The sequence below is a fragment of the Elephantulus edwardii genome, unplaced genomic scaffold (assembly GCF_000299155.1).
Source record: "Elephantulus edwardii isolate Elephantulus edwardi_28Jun2011 unplaced genomic scaffold, EleEdw1.0 scaffold00012, whole genome shotgun sequence".
In the NCBI taxonomy this organism is placed as follows: domain Eukaryota; kingdom Metazoa; phylum Chordata; class Mammalia; order Macroscelidea; family Macroscelididae; genus Elephantulus; species Elephantulus edwardii.
In genome coordinates, this window is record NW_006399762.1 from 363,239 (window position 1) to 377,146 (window position 13,908).

Sequence of the window (13,908 nt, forward strand, 5' to 3'; positions counted from 1 at the left end):
AATGTTCCCTGGAGTCAAGGATTCTGAACCTTCATCTGACATATTTTGGGCATGTTGCAAGGAGGAACTGGTCCTTGGAGAGGGACATCATGTTTGGCAGAGTGGAAGGGCAACGAAGGAGAGGAAGACCTTTGATGAGATGGATCGATTCTGTGACTGGAGCGGTATGAATAAGTGCTTTTGAGATGGCTAGGTTGGCACAGGATAGAAGAGGGTATAGAGCTCTTGTACATAGGGTCGCTATGAGTCGCAAGTGACTCGATGGCACATAACAACAACAACAACAACAACAGCAACGTTTCTCTTTAATTTTGCCTACTCTAACCAGTGTGCAGACAGAATGCTCCTTGGAGGCAAAGATAGCAAAACTTTGTCTTTCATACTTAGGTGTATAGCTAGGTGAGGCTATTCCCTGGACAGGTACATATTGCTTAGAAAGATAGAGGGTTAGTGAAGGCGTAAGTAACTTAAAAAGTATATTACACTAGCAAAAATGGAGAGTCAGAAAAAGAGAGGAAGACCTTCATTGAGATGGATTGACACAGTGACTCTAAAAATAGCCCCTACCATATCAGAGATGATGAAGACAGAGCAGAATAGGGTAAATCTACTGTTCATAAGGTGTTTATGAGTCATAGTCAAAAGCACCTACAACATCAATTCTCTAGGGAGTCTCATGGGTATAGTTGCACTTACAACCCCAACATACAGTTTGAATTCACAAGCAGCTCCACTGGAGAAAGAACAATCTCCTCCTGTGTTTTTGAGAGCCTTGGAAACTGAATGGAATATAACTAGGAACCAGTTCAGACTCAAAGGCAATCAATGTCTTAAAGAGAAAGAATTAAGATAATATGGTACTAGACTTCACTGTAATCCCAAAGGCATAAGGTTTAAATCTACCAGCTGCTCTGTGGGAGAAAGATGGGTAATCTCCTCCCTTGCTGTTATCTTCCTCTGAAAACCCACTGTAGGGTCAGCTATGGGTTGGTTCCAACTCAAAGGTACATAATAACAACATCAGTACTTAAGGTTTCTTGGCCATGTAGTTATAGGAGTATTTTTCTGAGAGCAAGCCACATCACAAGAAAAATCTGGGACAGTTTATGGAAGAGATTTAATACAGGAGACGGATATCAGCAATCACATATTTCAAAATATGAACTTCAATGAGAATTAATGTCCACAGAAAAGAGAGTCCAAGGGGTTACTTCTACTATCCTTCCTTCCAATTCCCATAAATTCAGAATCAAGTTGCCAAAATATCAATGTCACAATTGGTGCAAAGGGAAACACGTGGTACTGGAAAGGGGAGAAGATGAGTATTCCCCGCTGTAAGACTTGGCTAGTTTTCTGGAAAATAACAATAAATTTGCCAAATTTGATCTGAATGTGCTTGGCTCTTCTGAGCCTTTCATCTGTAATTAATGGGAAGTTTTCACCATCACTGAAAGACCCACATGTCTTCATACTGCTTTTTTTGTGGTTCAGTGATAGAAACCACAGACGTTCCCAAGTGCACAGGAAACTCAGTAAAGCATTTAAAAAAAAAAGATCTTGGTTTTATTTTGCATATAGATTTTACAGTTTCAGATAAGGCAAAACTGGCATTTCAAACAAAGTTTAATAAGTTATATTAATAGAAAGGGGGAAAAATCACTGAGCCAATTCAACCTAAATGTTCTTGCACTTGTTATGTGACATCAGGTTGGAGACAATTCATAGCTGGCCCTCTACTGATTTTCAAAGGTGTTTAGTCACATGAGAGGAGATTGTTCATCCTTCATTTAAGGGGTAGCTGGAGGATTTGAGCGGAATAATTGCAGGTGGGCGTTTCCATACCTTACCAATAATCTATAAGGGCTTCCTTTCAATTTAAATAACCAACCTTAAATTTTCCAAATATACAATCCTGTTTAAACTACTTTTTAGGTATAATTATATTGATATTTTTCTTTATTTAGAACTCTAAATTGTCTTAACAAATAAGAACATTTCTCACTTATGGTAGAGTTTATTTTCATTAAGATAGTTAACATATTCTTATGGTGGTTGTGGTTGTTGTTACGTGCCACTTGCAACTCATATTTACCCTACGTACAAGAGCCCTATACCCTGCTCTATCTGTGCCAACCTTATTGTCTCTGACAAACCTACCCCATTACACCAGTCACTGAATCAATACATCTCATTGAGGGTCTTCCTCTCTTGCGCTGTCCCTCCACCTTCCCAAGCATGATGTCCCTCTCCAAGGACTGGTCCCTTCTTTCAACATGCCCAGAGTATGTCAGATGAGGCTTCAGAATTCTAACCTCCAAGGAGCAGCCTGGTTTCACCTTCTCTAGGATGAACCTGTTTGTTTTCCTGGCAGTCCATGGTATATTCATTACTCTTTTCCAGCACCACAGCCCAAAGGCATCAATTGTCCTTCTATCATTCTTAGTCAGTGTCCAGATTTCTGATGCATAGCAAGTAATTGCAAAGAATACGGCCTGAATCAGGTGCACCTTAATCTCCAGACTGACAGTGGTGCTCTTTAGTACTTTGGAGAGGTTCCTAAAAGCAGATTTTACCAATGCAATTTGTCTTTTAATTTCCTGGCTGCTGGTATAAAAACTGTTGATATTCAAAAATTATCAAGAACTGTAGAGTCAAAAGTAAATTTGCTTTCTACCTTCTTCTCTAACCTCTAAACTCTTCTCAGTTATGGTGTCCTCAATAACCTGTACTTGATTATCCTGGCAGAGACAATTTTCCTGTGTGATATAAATGATTATTCTTCTGGAGACAATTTAGGCATATGAGACGAGCATCTGGTTTTGTAATAATGTTAATGCTATTGTTAAGTGCAATCGAGTAGACTGCAACTCATAGTGACATTGTGCATAATAGCACTGAACTCTATCCTTGCCTAAGACAATCTCACTGTCTCTGACACATTTAGTCCCATTACCCCAGTCACTGTGTCAATCCATCTCACCCACCTTCCTTTCCTGTGCTGTACTTCCATTATTTCAAGCATGATGCTCTTCTCCAAAAATTGGTTCTACTTGGCTATATGTCAAAAGGATATCAGATGGAGTTTAAAAATACTTGCATCCAAGAAGCAATCTGATTTCACCCTCTCAAGGTAAGATCTGTTTCTTTTCTTGGCCCTCCATGGTATATATTCAATACTCTTCTCCAACATCCCAACTCAAAGATATCAATTCTTCTGTGTTTATTAATCCTTGTTCAGCTCTCAGCTGCATAGCTATAATTAAGAAGTAATAAATTTTGAAGAGGTTGTAGTGAGAGAGGAACTCTTTCCCATTATTGGTGAGATTGTACAATGGTAAAACCACTCTAGAAGGCAGTTTGGCACTTTCTCAAAAAAGCTGAACATAGAAATTCCATATGACCCAGCCATTCCATTACTTGGAATATACCCCAGGAAAATGAGAACTGAGGCTCAAATGGAAACTTGTACACCAATGTTCATGGCAGCATTATTCACCATCACAAGAAGATGTATACAGCCCAGATGTCCAACCACAAATGAATGAATTGAGATGTTGTAGTACACTCATACAATGGAATATTACACAGCAGGCAGGATCAACCATTTTTAAAATTATTACCTAACCTGGGAGGGACTGGAGGGCATTATGGTGGAGTGAACTAACTCAGTCCCCCAAGGAAAAACACTGTATAAAACCATTATTGTAGAATGAGTATGAGGATCAAAGACAGGGAGGAGGGTAGAAATAGAGAGGTGAGGATGGAGGGGGAAGGGTGTTAATCATAGCATTGCACAATTTGATGGGTAGATGGGGTGAAGGAAATGGGAAGGATATTTTGTGAAAAACAATGTATTCAAACTCTGGAAATAAACCAAGTTAATATAAAAAATTTAAAAATTAATAAAATTACTTAGAAATTCGGGGGGGGAGGGAAAGACAGTGGCCTTGATCTGATGCACCTTAGTCTATAGACTGACACTATTGAATTTTAACACTCTGAAGAGGTCATTGAGAGCAGATTTTCCTAATGCAACTAGTTCCTGACTGCTGGTGCCAAGAGTGTTAATTATGGAGCCAAGCAGGCTGTAATTGTTAACAACCTCAATCACTTCTCCATCTATCATAGTATTACCAATTGGTGCAGTGGTGAAAATTTTTGTCTTCTTCATGTTGAGCCACAGTCCATATTGAAGATTGTAGTCTTGAACTTCTAGAGCAAACTCTTAAGATTTTTTTCAGTTTGAGCAAATGAGATTTGGTCATCTGCACAACAAAGGCTGTTGATGAGTCTTCCTCAAATCCTGATGCCACATTCTTCCTCATAAAGTCAAGCTTTTTAAATTATCTCTTCCACATATACATTGAAAATTTATGGAGACAGGACATATCCCTGATACATTCTTTTCTTGATTTTGAACCATTCAGTATTTCCTTCCTCTGTCATGAGGTTTGTTTCCTGGTCCAGGAATAGGTTTCACATGCAGCACAATCACGCATTCTGGAATTCCATTTTTTCTCAAGGTTACCCACAATTTGTAGAGATCCATACATTCAAATATCTGTGCATAGTCAACAAAACAGAAATAAACATTCTTCAGGTATTCTCTGCTTACAGTGACATCCACCGGACATTGGCAATAATATTCACAGTGTTATGGCCTCTTCTAAACTCAGCTTGTATGTCTGTTCATTCTCGGTCGCTGTGCTGTTCTAATCAGTTTTGGATAATTTTTAGCTGGATTTTTCTTGCGTGTAATATTAGTGATATTGTTCTAGAATTTCTTCACTCCATTGTAACACCTTTTTTTAATGAGAATAAATGTGGATCTCTTTCAGTCAGTTGGCCAGATATTTATGCATTCAGGATCTCTGGTCACTTAGTTCATAAAGAATTACACTGTTAACACGATGGCCACACCTCTGTGGTGGTACAGATTTTTCAGCCTATCTCCTAAATTTACAGCCTCAGAAAACCCACTTAAGGATCAAGTATGATATGAATTGAAATGATGGCTACAAAAAATGAGCTTGAGCAGAACAGATATTGTGAGGCTGGTGTAGCATCAGGCAGGATTTAGATCTGTTATACATCCAATAGCTACGAGTTTGAGTTAACTTGAAAGCATCTAACAACAATATTTATGAGCAAATCATGCTCTTCTATTTGCGCAAGCCTCTTTCAGTTGCCTATATGATTGTTTGCAGTTTTCTTTGTATTTGTTGTATTCCTAGTTCATTTTACCCATAAATATATTGGCTTTTTTAGTGGATATTGTAATTGGTATTGTTTCCCATTTTTCTTTCTTAGTACTCTTAGTTCTATCACCAAGCCCATATTTTCCAACTGCTGTTCTTCTTCACTGTTTCCTTCTTTTGCATTTCAGTCACCAATTATCATTAACACATCCTTATTGCATGTTTGGTCAATTTCAGACTGCAAAATTTGATGAAAATACTCAATTTCTTCCTCTTTGGCTCTAGATGTAGGAGCACATACTTGAATAATAGTTATGTTAATAGGTCTTCCTTGTATGTGTATGGATATTAACCTATCACTCCCAACATTGTATTTCAGGATAGAACTTAAAATTAACTCTTTTTTTTTACTATGAATACAACACCACTCTTCCTCTGTTCTTCATTCACTGCATAGTATACTATATGATTATCTGATTCAAATGGCTTTAGCTGGTCCATTGCATCTCATTAATGCCTAATATGTTGATTTTCATGTGTTTCATTTCATTATTAACAATTTCCAGTTTTCCAACAATCAAGCTATGTACATTCCATGTTGGAAAATATGGGCTTAGTGATAGAAATAAACCTGGAAATAGAATGATTGAATTTAATATTAATAATGATTTATTCATTGCAAATACCTTTTACAAAAGACTCAAAAGATGACTTTACACATGGATCTCTCCTGATGGGCTGCATAGGGATCATATTGATAACACTTGTGGAAGAAATAGTTGGAGAAGCTAAATATCAGCAGTCAAAACTGGCCAGGGCAGACCGTGGGTCAGAACATTAATTACTCATATGCACGTTCAAATTGAGGCTGAAGAAAATGAAAATAAGTTCATAGGAACCAAGATATGATCTTGAATTAATTGCATCAGAATTTCATAATCATCTTAAGAATAGGTTTGAGGCATTGAACACCAATGATAGAAGACCAGATGAACCGTGAGACGATATCAAGTATATCATGAATGAAGAAAGCAAAAGGTCATTACAAAAACATAGGGGGGAAAATGAAATAGACATCCGAAGAGACTCCAAAGATTGCACTGGAACATCAAGAAGGCAAATCTAAGGAAAACATGTCAAAGTGAGAGCTTAACAGATGATTTCAAAGAGCAGTTCACGAGGACAAAGCAAAGTAGTATAATGGAATGTGCAGAGAGCTGGAGTTGGAGGGGGGGAAAAAAAGGAAAGTACTCACTCTGCATTGAAAGAGCTGAAAAACAAATTTAAGCCTCATGCTGCAATATTGAAGGAGTCTACGGGCAATATATTGAATGACCCAGAAAGCATCAGAAGAAGATGGAGGGAAAACAGAGTGACTGGACCAAAGGAAATAATTGACACTGAAAAATTTCAGGAAGTACTATATGAACAAGAAGCAATGGTAATGAAGGAGAAAGTAGAGACTGCATTGAAGGCATTGGCAAGAAATAAGGTCCAAGGAATCAATGGGATACAAATAGACTTGTTTCAATTAAAAGATGCAGCCTTGGATGTACTCACCAGTCTATACCAGAAAATTTGGAGGATGACTGGCCAACAGATTGAAAGAGGTTTGTATTTATTCCCATTCCCTAGAAAGATGATCCAACTAAATATGGAAATTCTCAAGCAATAGCATTATGATATGCAAGCAAAATACTGCTGAAGATCATTTAAAAATAGGTAGAACAGTAAATAGATAGGGAACTGCCAAAAGGTCAAGGGGCATTTAGAAGAGGCCGTGTTTCCAGGGATATCATTGCTGATGTTAGATGGATCCTGGCTGAAAGTAAGGAACACCAGGGGATTGGTGCTTCATTGAGTACGCAAAGGCATTTGACTGTGTGGATCAATCAGGACAAGTTGTAGCTGAGGTTGAGAAGAATGGGAATCTCAGAGTACTTGATTGTGCTCATGCAGAACCTATAGTTGGATAAGGAGTCTGTTGTTAATTTAGAAGGTAAGTTCAGCAAATGATACTAAATTAGAGGTTTAACAATCCTGAACAAATGCTGTGGATGGAGATCATAGGATTAAGCTATGGCCTACTTGAACAATAATATATATTTCCAAGTAACAAATAAATTGAAAAACTATTTTTGTCAAAGTACATAAAAACCTGATTAGAATTTTTGATGGGGTTTTTTTGCCTTCCATTTTTATTTGGGCTAATAGCAGCCTTATAGGACAGAGCATATCTGTCTTGCAGTGTTTCAGAAGCTGTGATTTTCACTGGAGTACATCACCAGGTATTTTCTTCACTGGAGCAGCAAAGAAATTCAAATTTCTGCCCTTTTATTTGTCATCTGAGAGCTTATATTGGGCTCAGCTATTTATCTTTAAGCTACTTAGAACCAAAGGAGTTCTAGAAATGTAGTGGTTAAGTACTTTGCTGCCAACCAAATAATTAGCAGTTGGAATTCACCTGTCTACTGGAGAAGAAAATGATACTCTTCTCCTGTAACTATTATAGGCTTTGAAACCCTATAAGACTGGTATGTTCTCTTGGTATCCGTTAGACTGACTGGACAGAAACAGATTTATATGTAATACACATGGTCTCTTGTTGTTGAGTGCTGTCAAACTAAGTACAACAAATAGTGGTCTTATTAACAACAGGTCTGAACTCTATCCTAGCATCTCTGACACACTTGAGCCCATTGCTGCAGTCACTATGTCAATCCATCTCTTTGATGGTCATCCTCCCCTTTGCTTATCTTCTTCCTTTTCTAGCATGATGTCCCTTTATTAGGAATAGCCTTTCTTAGCAACAAGCCTAAAGTATGTGAGGCAAAGCTTCAACATCTTTGCACCCGTGGAACACTCTGATTGCTGTGTTTCCAAGACATATCTGAGTGTTCTTTTGGAAGTCCATGTGATATTCAGTTGTCTTCTCCAGTACCACAATTCAAAGACATCAATTCTTCTGCCATCATTATTCTGTCCAGCTCTCAGAGGTGATGGGAAACTCCAAGGCCTGAATTGGGCACACTTTAGTCCTCAAACTAACTTCACTACTCTCAGTAATTTGGAGAGGTGCTTGACAGCAGACTTTACTAATGCAAAACATCTATCTGATCTCTTGACAGCTATTAACAAGGGTGCTGATTGTGGGACTAAGTAATATGAAATAATTGGCAATGTCATTCTTTTCTTCATTTTTCATGATACATGGCTTACTGAAATATTTTTCAACAATAATTCAAATCTTGAGTTGGTAAAATATTTTATTATAAAAATACCGGCCATTATGTTATTAGTAGTCTCATTATTATAATTTTCAGTTCATCATGATTTTATTTTGACATTTAAAAACTCCAAACTGTGACTTGAAGCTCTTAAAGCTGTTAAAAATCAAACACTACAGCCTTACATGTGAATTGCATCTCAACATTAAGAAAACAAAATCCCGACCACTAGGTTAATAGACAGCATGCTAAATGGAGAAACGACTGAAGTTGAACACACCTTACTGGGAATCGCAAGCAACATCCTTGGCACCAGCAGTCATTACAACAAAAGATGAGTTGCTTTGGGAAAATCTTCTATCAAGGACCTTTCCAGAGTGCTAAAGAGCAATGATTTCTGTATAAAGATTAAGGTGTCCTTGATTCAAGCAATGGTCTTTTCAACTGTCCTGTGCATTTGTAACCTGGACAATGTCTAAGAAGGACAGAAGAAATAGCAATGCCTCTGAGTTGTGGTGTTAGAGAAAAGTATTGACTATCCCCTAACCAGCCAAGAGAATAAACAAATTTGTCTTAGAGAAAATAAGACTAGCATGGTCCTTAGAGGCAAGGATGGTGAAACTCCATCTCACATCCTTCAAGGAAGTTGTAGGAGGGGCAAGTTCTTGGAGAAGGACATCATGTTTAGGAAGATGAAGGGTCAGTGCAAGAAAAGAAGACCCTTGATGAGATAGATAGATACAGTGACTGTGCAACGGGCTCAGGTGTATCAGAGATGGTGAAGTTAGTTCATGATAGAACAAGTTTTGGAGCTCTTGTTCGTGTGGTTTCAATGAGTTGTAGTCAACTCAACCCACAAAACAACACAAAAAAACTCTGTATGATTCTTCTGCAATTTCAAAAAGCTATACGTTCTTAGGTTTTACCACCTTCATCTACATTTTAATACTTAAAGATTCCAAGATTTTTACTAACACTTAGTTTATTTTGAAAATAATGTCATTCATATTAAGAATATACTGAATGTTTTAGTATTATATTTAACAACTACAATTGCATTGGGAAATTCTACTTTCAGAGACCTCGCCAAAGTACTGAAGAGTAAAGATGTCAGTCTGGAGACTAAGGTGCACCTGATATAGGCCATGATCTTTGCAATTACCTGTTATGCATCAGAAAGCTGTACAATGACTAGGAATGATAGAAAGAGAATTTATGCCTTTGAGCTTTGAGAAATCACATATAGACAGTCTCTCAGGAGGCCAAAAGGCATATTCACATTCACATCTAGTGTATCAATAGGGAATTTCCAGAAATTCGAGTTGAATTCAGAAGAGGCTATGGCTCAATGGGTATTGTTTTTAATGTTAGATAAAATTTGACTGAAAGCAAAGAATATGAGAACTATGTCTACCTGTGTTTCATTTATTATATAAGGTATTTGGCTATAAAAGAAAACAAAGGAACACTGCATGGTTTAAATGTAGAAAGTTGTGTGTCATAGTTGTATCCTTTCTCTATGCATATTCCATCTTTATACTGAGCAAATAACTCAAGAACCTGGGATAATGAACAAAATTATGGCATCAGGATTAGAGGAAGACTCGTCAACAACTTTTGCTATGCAGATGTCATAACCTTGCTTGCAGAAAGTAAAGCCTTAAAGTACTTACTGCAGAAGATCAGAAATTATAAGCTTGAATGTGGTTTTCATTGCTGTTGTTATTGGTAGGTGTTAGGGAGTTGAGTACGCCTCAGAGTGACTTTAAGAAAAAAACATCTGAACCCTTTTCTATCCTCTACCATCCTGACACAAAAGAGTCCATTGTGGCAGTTACTGTGTCAATTTATCTGGTTGTAGATTACATAGAAAACAATATTTCGCACCCCTTGACCTTGCAATATCATGATAGATGGATAAAAGATTAAAAGCAATTATTTCGTTTTACTTGAATCCATAATGAGCACTCATAGTAGCAAGTGTCAATAAATCAAAAGGCATGTTACATGGGTAAATCTTCTGTCGAGGACCGCTTCAAAGAGCATTGATGTCCATTTAAAGACTGAGGTCATCTTCTGTAATCGACAGTATTTTCAACTGTTTCATATGCATCTGGATTTTGGACAATGTCTGGGGATGACAAAAGAATTAATATCTTTGAATTGTAGGGTTAGATAATATTATTGAACATACAGTAGACTGTTGAAACAAATCTGTATTAGAGGTGAGAATGGTGAAATTTCTTCTCACATATCTAAAGGATGTGTGAAAGAAAAGAAGGTCTTTAATGAGATGTATAGACATAAACCCAACAATGAGCTTAAACATGAAGAAGATAGTGGTGATGATGGCTCAGGAAAGGGCATGGGCTCTTTATAAATTATAGAACAGTGACTGCCAACAATTTGATTCTAACTCATCAAGACCATCCATGGAGTTTCCAAGCTTGAAGACTTCCCATTTTTTTCATTAGCAGCTCCTCATAGTTTTGAACCATCAACCTTACTGTTGGCAGCCTGACATATTATGCATCTTGCCATCAGGAATCCTAGTCACACAGGCTTCCCTAAAAAGCAAAATAGATATAGGTATAGAGGTGTATCTATTCCGCACCCTCAGAAAGACCTTTGAGAGGAAGCTGAAGCTAGAACAAATTCACCTGAGTCATATTCCACATTCACTTTCCAAGAAACAGAACTAGGGGTCAAGTCCCTGTCGTATTGGATTTTAAGGAGAAACTTCTGAACTGGGTAAGAATATATGTTCTTGCACCTCTTTTTCTAACAGGAAAGCAATAAAAGTTACTACTATTGACAAGTATTCTAAAGAAGAGAAAACAGGTCATGGGGTTACAGGTCTGTAAGTGCTTCTATGCGAGAGCCAGAGAGAGTAAGACTATCACAACCCCTCACTGTTCCATAGTAGAATGGAGATAAAGAGCCCCTAGACCCGCCTCATGGTGTCTCTAGAGCCATACCAGCAGCAAGAGGTTTCTTTCTTCATTGCTGACTCACAGACCCACAATTATGGTCTCACCAAAGGGGTTTATTAGATAAGGAAGTTGGAGAGTGGAGGAGACAAAGAATATTACCCAATGCAAATCCAAGTTGTAGCTAAGCAGTCCCAAGGCACAAATCCTCAATTAGTCCAGGCTCTGGTTGCAATTCAGAAGTCAAATCCAAATCATCCAGCAAAGTTTGCTTCAGAGTAGTTATGAATGAGCTTCTCTTTCTAACATCAGTAAGAGCAGTCAAACCTTTTCAATGTGGCCAGCACAAATGCAAAAAGCCCCAGGTCACACCTTGCCACCACTTTTCCACAACAATACCACAGTCTCTCTACCACCAGCATCTCAGACTGCTCAGGGTCTTTGTGCCTCTGAGCCTTGTTCACTTCAAGTATTGCTCCTTATTTTGGGAAGCACAGTTTCTTTTATACTGGTCCCAATACCGTTGATGATTTGCAAGACCATGCTCATTTTCAAGGCCATTTGTCTATAGTTAAGGCAGCTGGAGACCAGAAAGGAGTACAGCTAACTTTTAGGCTAACATGACCAGAGTATTTAGTGTGCCTGAAACAAAACCAACAATCTGCCTTGATAATTTGTCTTGAATCTAAGTAAAAACTCCATGTGTAACAACAGGAATAACATCATCAGTGATAACATTAACAATCAAAAATAATAATAAACATGCATACCTGGCACTTTGCTAAGTGTTTCAAATGCATGATGTAAGTAAATAAATTAATTTAAGAAGCGTTTAGTATATCTCTGAAAAATCACAACCTATGAGCCAATTGGTAGCATTTCCACATTTAAAGATTTAGGACACTGAGATATGAATAAGATAATGGTTTTCACATGGTCACATGTTAAGTACATGAGCTGGGATTTAAGCTCAAATGTGTTAGATTCAAAGGTAAAAGGTTATTCTTTACTGTCTCTTATAATACCATCTATAGCTGTCAATCATCATATCTCCCAACCCTTACCTAGCTTTCTGATATGTTTCTATTCTTTTCTTTCTTTCTTTCTTTTTTTTTTTTTTTTTTTTTTTGGAAACAAGCCCAGCTAAATATTTACTGTGACAATGCAGAACAGTCAAAATTTGAGATGTATTTTTTTGTAAACCACTTCTCTCAAGCCACTGTTTGCAAATTATTGCACAAGGTGCCATGTTATTCCCTGACTGCACCAGAGGCAATTTCTTAATAGATCGAGTTCCTACAATAATAACCATAGGTCAGAAAATGAAGAAGTTACAGAATGAGTGGTTTTCTGCCTGTGTGTTTTGGCATGGCACTAGGGAGAGTGCCTATTCTGGATAAACGATAGTTTTCCAAATAAACATAACCCCTGGTTGTATTAAAGAAGGAAACAAAGTTTTAACTCTTTAGCTTCATTAAACAACTTTATAAAATTGGCATTTGATTGGTAAAAAATTGGAATTATTCCTGATGAAGAATTAAGGATGACTTTCTGTATGGAATTTTCAGAGTAATTATAAATCTTTTCTCAAACAACTAAGTATTTCACCAAAAACATGTCTTAGGGAGGTTTTTTAAATTTCAGGTAAGTGGTAAACGTGGTGTGTCTCTGAAATAATCTTTGATTATATAGCTAGTTTTTACAAGATTGTGTCATTTGTATAACACAGGTTATTGATGAGTCTCCCTCCTGTTGCCACACTCCTCCTCACAGAGTCCAGCTTCTCAAATAATAAGCTCAGCATATAGCTTAAACAGATATGGAGAGAGAACATAACCCTGACGCACTCCCTTCCCAATTCCAAACCATCCTGTGCTCCCCTGCTCTGTTGTCATAACAGCCTCCTGATTCAGGTATAGTTTACTCATTAGCACAGTCAAGTGCTCTGGGATTCCTTTCAGTTAGGTATCTTTCCAAGTTATTAAGGAGTAGTGATGTTAGTCTGAGGACTAATGTGAGTTTGATTCAGGCTATAGTCTTTCTCATTACTAGCTATGCATCTGGGAACTGGTCAATGAGTAAATAAGGATAACAGGAAAATAATTGACACTTGCAAGTGGTGGTGTTGGAACAGAGCACTCAACAGTTTATGGAAAGCCAAGAGAATGAACACATATGTATTGGGGAGGATATAGCTGGAATGCTCATTGGAAGCAAGAGTGATGAGGCTTAGCCTCACATATTTTAGACACCTTGCTAGGAGATGCTATTCCTTGGAGAAAGAAACGGTGTTGGGAAGGGTGACGGGCTGGTGAAGGAGAGGAAAACCCTTAACCAGGTGGATTGACACAGTGACTGCTCCAATGGGCTCTTGTATGTCAGGAAGTGTGAGGAAGGTGCAGGACAGGCCTGGGATTAGATCTTTCGTTAATAGAGTCGCTATGAGTTGTACTCAACTTGATGGCACCTAAAAATAACACCATAAATTGTTAATATTTAAAAATTTCAAATTCATGTAAATAACATTTAACTTTATCATAGACATTCTATAAT